Source organism: Tenrec ecaudatus, chromosome 9 (assembly GCF_050624435.1).
Source record: "Tenrec ecaudatus isolate mTenEca1 chromosome 9, mTenEca1.hap1, whole genome shotgun sequence".
Classification (NCBI taxonomy): Eukaryota; Metazoa; Chordata; class Mammalia; order Afrosoricida; family Tenrecidae; genus Tenrec; species Tenrec ecaudatus.
Window position 1 is genome coordinate 11,012,349 of NC_134538.1, and position 12,381 is coordinate 11,024,729.

The following is a 12,381-nucleotide window of genomic DNA, read 5'->3' on the forward strand; positions in this document are numbered from 1 at the left end:
TTAATAGGAGGGGTTTTTTAATTAGTGAAAAAGCAGTTAGCTATTAATATTGTCATTGTTGTTGAATAAAAGCTGCTTAAATAGGCTATAGGAAGATATCCTTAATTTACTTCCCTGGTTGGTGGCCTCCTACAGAAGGAAAGAGGAGCTGCTAGTCCCAGGAAATTAAAAGAGGTGGTGTCAAGGAGCTCAGTAGGATGCTGATTTGAGACTGAAGTGATTGCCAAGATGATTAATTATTCCTCTGAGTCTGACACAAGTGTTCCCTTCCCTCCTGCTTACCAGCAGGCTGACTTCTGACAAAGAGCGAGTTCACACTCATGGGCCCAGCTGCCCAAACTCTGCCAGGTCCGTGACCCCATCTTCCCCTCGGTGCAACCATCAGGACGTCGGAAGCCACCTCTGTGCTCTGGGGAACTCTCGGTGCTCCTACCTTGTCATAGCTCATACCATCTCTCTCCAAGAAAATAACTTGCAATCCTCAATGATTTGCAGACTACTGTGAGGATGTATTCATTCAGGGTGCACTTTGCTATTAGGAAGGAGAGAAGATCAGTGTTTCAGTTTTAATTGGAGTGCCTGCTTTTATCTAAGTATCCATAATATATAGGATCTCATATGATCCCTACAAAATCCTATCTGGTTGTTATAATTTCCTGTATTCTAAAAATAAGGTAGTTGAAACTCAGGACCAAAGCTCACCAGAATGGAGCCAGAACCCAAGTCTTCCAAGCACCTGATCTCACCCTCTTTCTAATGTAGTAGGTCCTCCTCAATAAAAGACAGAAGGGGCTCTTAATGGACCCATCAATTCCTTTTCATTTAAAGCCATCAGTCTATAGGAGAGGTAGAATCTTTGGGTATTCACGTCTTGATTGAAGATATTAAAAGCACATGACAACTCCTTAGATTCTATACACCATCACATCTGACTTAAGAGATAAGATAAATCAAGAATGTATTGAGACTGGTGGGAGCCCCAAGACTATAGCCTTTCATCATTCCTAAGTTCTGGAAGTGAATTCATTCCCTTGGCTCAATGTTCAATCAAAAAAGTAGCAAAGTTAATAAGGGTAGAATACGGTAGTGAGGTATACACACCTTGGGATCATCCACATTGGAAATCAAGATGGCAGCATTTGCAGGAGGACAAAGTTCAGGCAGAAAGAAGGAGCAATGGAGACAGAAGCACAGGGAGGAAGTCAGATAGATAATAGTACATGGAAGCAAGGAATGAGATGGGACAAAATGAAGAAAACAAAATGAATTTTTGTATGAAAACCTGATGATCTCTGTAAACCTTCACCCAATTTACAATAAGGAGTTTTTGCTGTTGTCATTGTTTGTTTGTTTTTAAAGAATGAATCAAAAGCATGACTCCAGCGTTGGTATAGACAGGGTAGTGGTTCTAAGCCCTCTTTTTGGAATCACCTTGTCTGGCTTTGAATCCCAGATCCACCAACGACTCTTTAGATGACTATGAGTTATAGACTGAACCAGTCTTTACTACAGCTTCTTCAGTTTGGAAATAGATAGATTTGGCTTACCTTACGAAATTTTTATAAAGCTTAAATTGTTATTTTGTCATAACTTACACATCCAACATATCCATTCACAAACAATTCTGCTGTCTGATCCTATAGAGTGGGGTTATGCAATTATTAATGCGATCAGCTCCCTCAACTCCCCATCTCTTCCTCAGAAAACCATAGTCCTGTTATTGTTTCCAAAGGGTTATCTATCTTCGCTTTCATGTATCTAACAATGTTAAATATACAGGTGAACATCTGCAAATCTGTAATTATTAAGGAGGTAAAACAAATAAAAACCGTAATATTAAGGGGAGGAAATATTAAACTAGAGGATCATTATGTGGTTCATCAGTGCTATACCGCACCCTGGATTTATCATCCCTTCTGCGTGGTCCTTCTGAGAGGGACTGTCCAATTATCTCACAGGCAGGTCTTGGGTCCCCACTACATCTATGCTCCTTCACATTGATTTGGTTGCTTGTTTGGAACTTCTGATACCTTTTCCCATCGGCACCTCATGATCACACAGGCTGGTGTGCTTCTTTCATGTGGGCTTTGTTGTTTCCCTCCTAGATGGCTGCTTGCTTAACTCTAAGCCTTTAAGACCCGAGACACTTTGTGTTTTAATAGCCAGACCCCCTCAGCTTTCTTTACCACATTTGCTAGTGCACCCATTTTGTCTTCAGTGATTGTGTCAGGAAGATAAGTATCATACAATGCCACATTATTAGAACAAACTGTTCTTGTACTTAGCCCTATAACACCTGAATGTTTAATTTCAGGAAAAAAATTTGTTTTTATTCTTTACTTTGATAGTTATCAATATATATATTAATATAAACATCTAATTAAATGTTATGAAAATGTCACACTCGGTGTTATAGTGTTAGGTAAGATTTAAGTAGAGGCCCAATGTCCATCTGCTTCCTTGCTGCATTTGCATATGTATGCATACATAAACACATACACATGTATTTATAGATTTAAATATATCTTTTTCCCTTTTTTCCTCTTTTTCTTTTTTTCCCTCCTGCCTCACTATCATATTTACCCATCATTCACCTCTCAGATACAATTTGATTGATCAAACACAACCAGATAAGTTACACTCTCCTCACGGTCAATTAAGAAAACCCTTAATATTTTCCTGTACCTGTTGTTATTGGCTCACCATTCACCTCCCCCATAGTCTTTACTTTTGTAATTGATCATACCCACTCAAATCACTTCCAATTACTTGGTCTCAACTGTTCTTATAGGGCAGAGAATAATGCCTTTTTGAGTGCCGGAGGCTGTAAATCTTTATGGGAGCAGAGAGCATCCATCTCTCTCCCATGGAGCATCTGGTGGCTGTGAACTTCAGACTGCGCGCTTACTGTCCCAATGGGTAACACACTACACTATCAGGGCTCTGATACCCTACTGACCTCTCCTCTCGATCCTCATGAAGATCTATGAGGCAGGGGTATCCTGCACTAGGACTTATTCTGGTAACTAGGATATTCAAGGTTTCTGCTCCTTTCCATTGAGCTGGATGCTTTCCAAGAGCCAGGTATATTTGTCCCCATTTCTATTTAAACCAGTTGCATCTGTTACTTTAATTGCTTGGTTTCATTAAACATTATGTAAACGTGAAATATTAGTGTCAGAAGAAAGCAAGATGTTGTGTCTATGAAAACTGAGTTGAATGCTTTGGAAAGATTTGATGAAGACAATTTGCTAAAAAGTAATTGCTGTTAAATTAGGTGTGAGTTAGACAAATGTATAAGATTGGGGAAGATCATTAAAATTTAGATGGATTCTCTTCTAAGATTGCTCTGCGAGTCTTTAGTTCTTGCTCCACTTTGTAGAAACTGAAGTGAAAATCATGGATGATGCTTAATGGGTGTGATTTATGCAGAATGACAATGCAGAACCATATTCAGAGAGAATACCTAAGTCCTAGATCAAAAGGTTGACAAGTTAAAAATATATTTAACTTATTTTCAGATAAAAAGTTTAACACATAGGGTTTCTTTTTCATAATCCTTGGCTGGAGCTACAATTTTAAATCAACAACCACACCATCTAGCAATCCCAACCCCTTGACTATTGTCCAGCCAGGTGGCACTTTCGGGAGTAAGGAAGGCTCATTCTTTTTGCAGAATGATTGGCAGGATAGAATGTGAATCTGGAATTCTATCATGGGCATAAATTAATCTTAAATACGCAGGCAATGATATCCCCAGGAGGGCCATCTAAAGTGTGTGTGAAGTGCTGAGCAAGAGGGAGCTTAGCAACTAACTACAAGGGAGCCTGTGCTAGAGATGCAGGTGGAAGATTTTGTCCAAACCAGTCCGGGGTGGTCGTATAGGATGGCAGGAATGGCAGTTACTGGTGTTTCCTGTTCAGAGGTCAGCAATAGAAATACCAGAGAGGTAGCTAAGAAACAAGCACCAATAACCAGGGTATGAGATTAACAAGAGAAAGAGAACTCAGAGGTGCAGGAAACAGGGCTTCCCGCTGAGTTCTTTAGATGGTCTAGCTCTGGCCCCTCAAAACAACCTTGTGTAAATGCCAGTGCTTCCAAAGTTTTACTGGCAAAGTTCACCAGTGCTTGTAGTGACAAAGAAAAAGCGTTTGATAAAACAGTAGTCCATACTGTACAATGCATGGCACCATCAATGACCTTCGGCAAATCCCATGGAGAAAGCATTGGTCTCAAATCTCTATGTTCTCATCTATCAAGAGCCACTTCCCTAACTTTTATAAGTTAGGGTGTCAGGACAAATTATTGTACCAATTTTTTTCTGAAAGAAACATAAATAGAAGTAAACTAAACATGCTTTTGCTATTTTTTGCAGTGTTATGATGACAAAATCATGTATTTTAAATTTTTTCCAAATAGAAAATTTGCCAGCCTGGTGTAAAAAGACGAAAGAAGGTGGAGTTGAAATTGGCAGAACCATAACAAATTAGTATTGTTTGAAATTCTTGATCTTATCACTGGTATTTTTTAAGTAGTTAAACATATATTTCAGGCTATGGTTTTATGCTTCAAAACCACAGGCTTGTGGCAGAGGGTTGTTTGCATCTCCCCCCATGTAATTTTCCAGGTTTAGAAATCTAATTAAATATCCCTACTTTAGCAGGGCAAATATGACGGTGATTGTATTGCTTAGGGAACACAGTAGATCGAAGTGGAAACTATATCAAGAACACTCTGACTAGTTTAACAAACAGTAGCTCGGGGGTTGGAAGCAAGAAACTTTCCAGCTATAACACCCTCATTTTCACTGACTCTAAAGAGATAATTTATACTGATCTCAGAGTGCTTTATGTGGAATAAGCAGGCTCATGACATTGCAAGCAACTTGCCTAATTTAATATATAACATCAAATAGGGAGGCATTTAAAATTAGTACAGATTGACATTATTCAACTGACAAGCGAAACTTTGGATATTCAGTATAAGAAAACAGAATTATCCTTCAAAAGTTAAATTTGGAAGAATTGATCCCTTTAAAGTAAATTATTTCCCAGAAAGGGGAAATGTATTTTTAAAGATAACAATACTTTGTTGGGATTTAGGTGATAGCTTACAGAGCAACTTAGGTTTCTATCTGATCATTTCTAGATGAATTGCTCAGTGACTTGAGTCTTTGCATACTATATCAACCTTCTCTCTGACTCTATTCTGTTCTGTCCATTCTTAGTGCTCTGGTTTCGCCATTTCCTTATCCTCTCATTTTTGCATTAGAATAGTTGTTGAGCATTTGGTCTCATGCATGTGTGGTTTTCTTGTTGTTGGTTTTTACTACCCTATTTACTTATGGATATTATCCCTTCATTTTGTGTGCCAATCTGTTATTCCGCTGAAAATATACCCAGGGACACTTTGAATTCAGGCCTGGGCAATAGTTTCAGGGAGTCCTTTGTTCTCACTAGTCCAGAAAGTCTAGATTTAAAAAATGTGTATTTTGTTCTGAACTTTTCCCCTGCCATCAGGGCCCATTTATTCTGGGTGGTAGTGGTGTCCAAGTCACCTCATGCACCAGGTCTCTGGATAGCCTGTGATGGCTCTTGAAGGTTATCATCCATGTAGACTAGTTTCATGGAGACACGGATCCACTTTCACTGTTTGTTCTTGACGGGAAGAGACCAATAGTTGTATCTTAGAAGGCTGCCCGTAAGCATTTAAAAATGTATTGTGCCAACCTGGTCAATAAACACATGTGGGATTAATTGAAGGGCAGAGGGATAAATGACTCAGTGAGCCTCGCCTTTCGAGTTCTCGGGTCTCTTGCTTTGTGATGGTTCAACCAGGGTGCAACTGCCTTAGCGGTTCCCTGCTTGACCTTGCAAGGATGACTTTCTGCAAGACATTCTCAAGGAGAAGTTGCATGGACCTACCCCGATGCAGCCCTCAGTGTTAGAGCAGCCATATGGAGACCCCTGCCAGTGCTGAGAGGCTTACACATTCATTGACTTGGCTTTCCTCCTGCAGTCGGCCTCATTATGTCTGTTTTGTGAGGTGGAGGAGGGCTTTGTGGATTGGTGTTGGACATATGGGTTAATGTTGGACTTTTGGGCTTGGGCAGCACTGGGTTGGGATGTTTTCTTGATGCGCACTTAACCTTTATATAAAAATCTCTTTTATACATGAGTTGCTGTGGATTTGTTTCTCATAAGTACCCAAACTAACACATTATGGTTTTGGGGAGTGGAGTGCTGGAGAAACAAATCCTAAGATGGAGAGTAGATGTTTGTTTCACCTCTCCTTCATAGAAGTTTTTCTTTGTCGAGCCAGAGGTCAGATAAAGCCACACTGTTTACTCGCTTGTTTTTTCTGGGGAAAATATGGGTAGTAGGTAAATAGAAAGCTTATAAGCCCACTTGCTTCAGCCATTAAAATATGATCTTCAGATGGGTTTAGGTCATGCATGTTAAATAGCTTTGAAAAGATATGCCCCACCCAGTGATTTGGAGTACTCAAGAACCAATGGTCTTTGTCAGAAGCTGGGAAAAAAATCTGGAACCACGAAGAAAATTCCCCTCTAGGACTGAATGTTAAAGGGAGCCTGAGAGCAGGCTAAAATGCTTGCTAGGTGACCACCTGGATCTACTTGTTGAGTGGAAGTGGGAGAAATGCAGCAATAAAGAGACAGGTTGAGTTTGGCCACTGACACCTGTGGACTTGGTTACAGGAAAAAGAGGAGTAGATTACAGCGGGTTGATTGGTCTTAAGTTCATGACCTAGCATGAAGGGGCTAGGCTTGTTTAGTATTGATGAAAGCCCATGATCTAAAGACAAGACTCCCAAATGGGCACCCTGTGGAGGCTGAGTGAGGCAGCCCACATTGAGTTGGCCAGAACCCGACCAGATGGAGACTTCTGAGCCTGTGAACTGGTGCATATTGTTGCTGATTTTATGGATGGCCTGTCGGGATTTGACTTTGTTTATGGATGTAGACTTCACAAGTTTCAAACTGGAATGAAGACTCTTCATGTCAAAAAAAATATGATTGTCTTCTCAAAGAATTGGGTTGATGTAAGTGGGCAGTATATAAATTGGATACTCAAAATTGGGGGGATAAAGGCATGAAGTGGTTGGCTTACACACGTTCATAAGTGGAGGAACATATTCACAGGATTGTAGGATAAAGGAGTAGGTGTTACTTAATTGCAGTTATGAAACTGAAGAATCATGTACAGGTGCCAGGTTGGCAAGGGGTGGATTGAGTTAGTTTATTATGCCAACCTGGTCAATAAACACATGGGGGGTTAATTCAGAAGGATAAATGGCTCGGTGAGCCTTGCCTTTCTAGTTTTCAGGTTTCTTACTTTGTGTTGGTTGGACCAGGGTGCAGCTGCCTTAGCAATTCCCTGCTTCACCTAGCAAGGATGACTTCCTGCAGGATATCTCCAAGGAGAAGCTGCATGGACCTACCCTATGCAGCCCTGCGTGCTGGAGCAGCCTTGTGGAGACCCCTGCCAGCGCTGAGATGTTTTCACGTTCACTGACTTGGCTTTCCTCCTGCAGTTAGCATCATTATGTCTGTTTTGTGAGATGGAGGAGGACTTTGTGGGTTGGTGCTATGGGTCAATGTTGTACTCGTGGGCTTGGGAAGCACTGGGTTGGAATGTTTTCTTGATGCGCACTTAACCTTTATATAAAATTTTCTCTTTTACATCAGTTTCTGTGGATTTGTTTCTCTAAAGTACCCAGACTAATACAAAACTCCATATACTAGAATGAGTGGGAACAAGGTGATGTCAACTGACTAACCTTTCCCGAAGAGTAAGGTTCTAAACTGTTAAACATAGCAAATCAATTTCTGAAAGCAATTGCTGATTCTGAGAAGTAACTGTAATTGTGTATTTTATAAATTTCTGTGACTGTGCATACCTATCTGTACCTATTCATATAAGGGTCTTCAAAAATTTACGGAAAATTTAATTTAATGATAATGGAAATTTTCTGTGAACTTTTTGATACTCCATCATACATGTAGATACTTTTTATCTGTGAACAGAACAAAACAAGGAGATATTACATATTTTAGAATTAAGAAAAGTTATGTGTCAGGGTTCCATCCATTCACCATATTTAATCTCTATTCTGAGCAAATACTCTGAAGCTGTGCTCTCTGAAGAAATCTAGGACACTGTGATTGGAAGAAGACTAGTGATAGGAAGATGACACCACCTTGCTTACTGGAAGCTCAGAGGATTTTAAGCATTTATTGGTAAAGATCAAAATCTTTGATTTCACCACAATAAGAAGAAAAAAAAACCTCTCACAACTTCCCCAATAGACGGGATGATAAATGGATAAAACTTGATCTGTAGGGTTTTATTTTACTTGCAGCCACAATCTATGACAAAAGAGGTTGCAGTCAAGAAATTAAGCTCTGTATCGCACTGGACAAATGTGTTGCAGAATACATTGTAAAGTGTTAGAAAGCAAGCATTTCCTTTTGAAGGTGGACTTGACACAAACCACACTGTTTTCAATTTGCTCCTATGCATATTAAAACTGCACAATAAGGAAGCCCTGAGAAATACTGAAGCATTTGAACTGTGAACACTCCATGCACTGCCAAAACAATGCATCCGTCTTTGAGAAGCCCCTCGAGAGTGGTCATTAGAAATGTTGAGGATTTGCTCTATATTGGCAACTCAACCCAGACCAGGACATGTGGCCAAACGTGGAACAGATCATCAATTGATCATATACAGGTTCAGGATAAAGTTGACGAAAATGAAAACACATCCACAAAAGTCAAAATACAGTGTTGAGTCTATCCCAACTGAATTTCAAGAACAGATTTGACGCCTTGAACACTAATGACAGACGACCTGAAGTGCGGTGGGAGGACATCAAGTCCATAATTCATGAAGAAATCCAAAGGTCACTCAAAAAAGAGGAAAGAAAGATCAAATAGCATAGGAGAAGAGAAACCGAAATACTATTCATTGTAGAGTATCGAAAGCAAATGGAAGAAAAGATGATGTCAAGGAGCTGAATAAAAAATTCACAAGGGTAGCTGGCGAAGACAAAGCCAAATATTATAAGGAACTGTCAAAGGACCTAGGACTAGAGAGCCGAAAGGGAATAACGTGCTCAGTGTGTCTGAAGCTGGAAGACTTCAAGAAAAAATTCAAGCCTCTAATTGCAATTTTGAAAGACTCCATAGACAAAACATTGAATGAGAAGATGGAAAGAATAGAGTCACCGTCACAAAGATAACTAGCTGACAGTCCACTCTTTCAGGAGGCAGCCTCTGAGGAAAGAAACTATTTTGCTGAAGGAAGACGTTCAAACTACTCTTAATGTGGCAGCCAAAAAACGAGGCTCCAGGACACTTACATGTTTCAGATAGCTGAGGAAGCCCTGGAAGCGCTCACTCCTCTATGCCAGGAAATTTGGAAGACAGCTCCCTAGCCACCTGACAGGAATAGATTCATATCTGTGGCCATTTCAAATAAAAGTGACCCACTAGAAAGCTCAAACTACAGAATGGTGTCATTGCTTGACGTTGCACACAAGTGAAATATTGCTTAAGATCAACCAACAATGTTTGCAGCCGTACCTTGACAGGGAGCTACCGGAAGTTCAGGATGTGGAACAAGAGATATCATTGCTGATGTCTGCTGGATCCTGGCTCAAAGCAGAGAATACCAGAAAGATGTTTACTTGTGCAAACAAGATGTTTACTTGCCCAAAGGCATTCAACTGAGTTGACTGTAATCAACCTTGAGAAGATCAGAATTCCAGAACACTTCATGGTGCTCTTTCAGGATGTTTACATGGATCAAAAGACAGTTGTATCAACAAAACAAGGGAATATTACATGTTTTCAAATCAGGAAAGATGTATGTCAGGCTTGTATTAACTCACCACACTTGTTTATTCTATACGGTGAGTAAAGAATCATCAAAGTGGCTAGATTGTATGAAGAATGTGGCATCAGGACTGGAGGAAGGTTTCTTAACCAGGGGTGTAAGCATTTGTTGATGGAAGGTCGAGGATTGTAACCTTCAATCTGAATTACAACTCAGTGTAAGGAAGAACAAAGTCTTCATTGCTGGAGCAATAGCTGACATCCCGATAAGTGGAGAAAAGTTTGAAGTTATCAAGGATTTAGATCCACAATCAGTGCTCATGGAAGCAGCAGTCAGAGATGAAAACATGTATTGCATTAGGAAAATATGCTGCACATAAACCCTGTAGAGTATTGAAGAGCAAGGATGTTACTTTAAAATTAAGTTGTGACTAATTCAAGCCATGCTATTCTCTATTACACTATACACATGTGAGAATTGGACATTGAATAAGAAAGACTATCGAAGAATCAATGAATTTGAATTGTGGTGCCGGACAAGAATATTCTATTGGAAGAAGTAAAAGCAGAGTGCTTCTTACAGGCAAGGATGGCAGGATTCTGTCCCTGGAGAAGGACATCATGTTTGGTGAAGTCGAAGGGTAGCCAATAAGAGGAAGGCTCCCTATTGGATGGATTGGCACAGTGTCTGCATCAATGAGCTCAGGCGTAGAAACAATTATGAGGCTGGCTCAGGGCAGTGCAGTGTTGCTCCGTATTGCACATTGGGTTATTATGGGTTTGAGCAAACTTGTTGGGACCTCACAACAACAACATCCAAGTATAAAGGACCTTTGATGGAATAGGGGTTTACTAACTGAGCTGCTAACTCCCGCACTTCAGTAGGATTTGCAGTCTCAGAAACCCACAGGACAGTTCTGCTCAGTCCTGCATGAGAGAGAACTCCACGACAGGACATTTGTTTGTTTTCTCAAAGTAGAGACAGTTAAGAAGACAGTCTGAGTAGCTAAATGTATATGCAATTTCGAAATTTCTTTAAGTCAGCTTATTAAGAATAAAAATTGCATGGGAAAGGCATAATATACTTTTTGACTGGGTTTAATCAGTGAGAGGGGTTTGGACATGGATCACCTAGTTTGAGACCCTAATTGTGCACTATCATGTCATACTAAGTAAGAGTAGTAGACACTTAGAATAATGTTCATTCAGACACTATTGTGAATTTAGATACGGTACTTAAGGAAAAGTTTGGGTGCAATTAAAATCCCTATAGAGTGTGTGACTGAATAGAAGAAAATTTCTAAGTTATGTTGCTATGTTTCAAGTTGCAATTCCAGTTATTGTATAGCCCTACTTAACTCTAATTTGTTTGGCATGGAAAGATACTTTGTGCTTTTGATTATATAAAACTGCTTAGAAAATACATTTAGGAAGTAATAATACATCTTGAGCTGTATTATCCATGTTTTAATTTCAAAAGCAAGGGAAGACAAGCAGTGTCTGTTTATATCACTAAGTCCTAGAAGCAAAATAAGAATACTTGGTGTAATTTGTCAGTCTCGCCCCAGTCAGCAGGATAGTGCATTGCCTTGACCATTTTTCTAGGTCAAGTGGTTTGACAATACCCACAGTCTGAAATTCTAGAGTTGTAGAGGGGAAACAAAATGCCCTAGAAATGATAGATCCACCCCTTAAAACATAACAGGAATTGATTTTATTAAGTTAAGGTTAGCATGAAGTCGACAAAAGAATATCTGACTTATGACGAAAGCCAAAGAAGGGAAAGGAGAAACATCTTTTCAGTGTTAATCATATTTGCAACTCGAGTTGAATGATTTGAAAAATAAACAAGAAAGGAAAGTATCAGTAAGGAATGACAGCGACTGTGAGGCCTCAATCTTCTCTCCTGGACACAGTCTTTGTTTGACCTCCCAATTTCACATCATTCCTGAGGACTCGGCTTACAGATACCAGACTTCCTCCCTGTGTGTTATTGGCATTGGCTCATGATGACTTCTTCTAAGAGAACAGCATCAAATGCCCTGTAAGCCACATCATCATCGCTCAGGGTGGGATGAGATAGTTTTTCTTTTTATTGAGTCTAGCATGAAGGAAGGAGGCTTCTCATGGGAGTCCTCCAATGGACTCACATGAATGAGTCAAGCAACCCAAGAAGAGGCATAAAGAAAACTGAATATTGGGAACAAGAATCTTCATGCTTGGTAAAGAAGAGGACTGGCAATGGACAGCCCAGCAATCGATTAATAGCAACAGTGAATTCACACCTCACAACAACTTTGAAGATCATGAAGGACCAGGCAGTGCTGCCCAGGGGCAGGCTGTGAGTTGGACTAGACTAGTAGACAGCACCTGAGAACACAAAAATAACATCAACCCTTAAGCCTGTTTGCTTGAATTCAGAGGAACTCTGGTGACTTAGTAGACTACTCACCGTGCCACTAACCACAAGGTCACCAGTTCAAACCTACTAAGCACTATAAACATTTAAAGACTTGGAAACC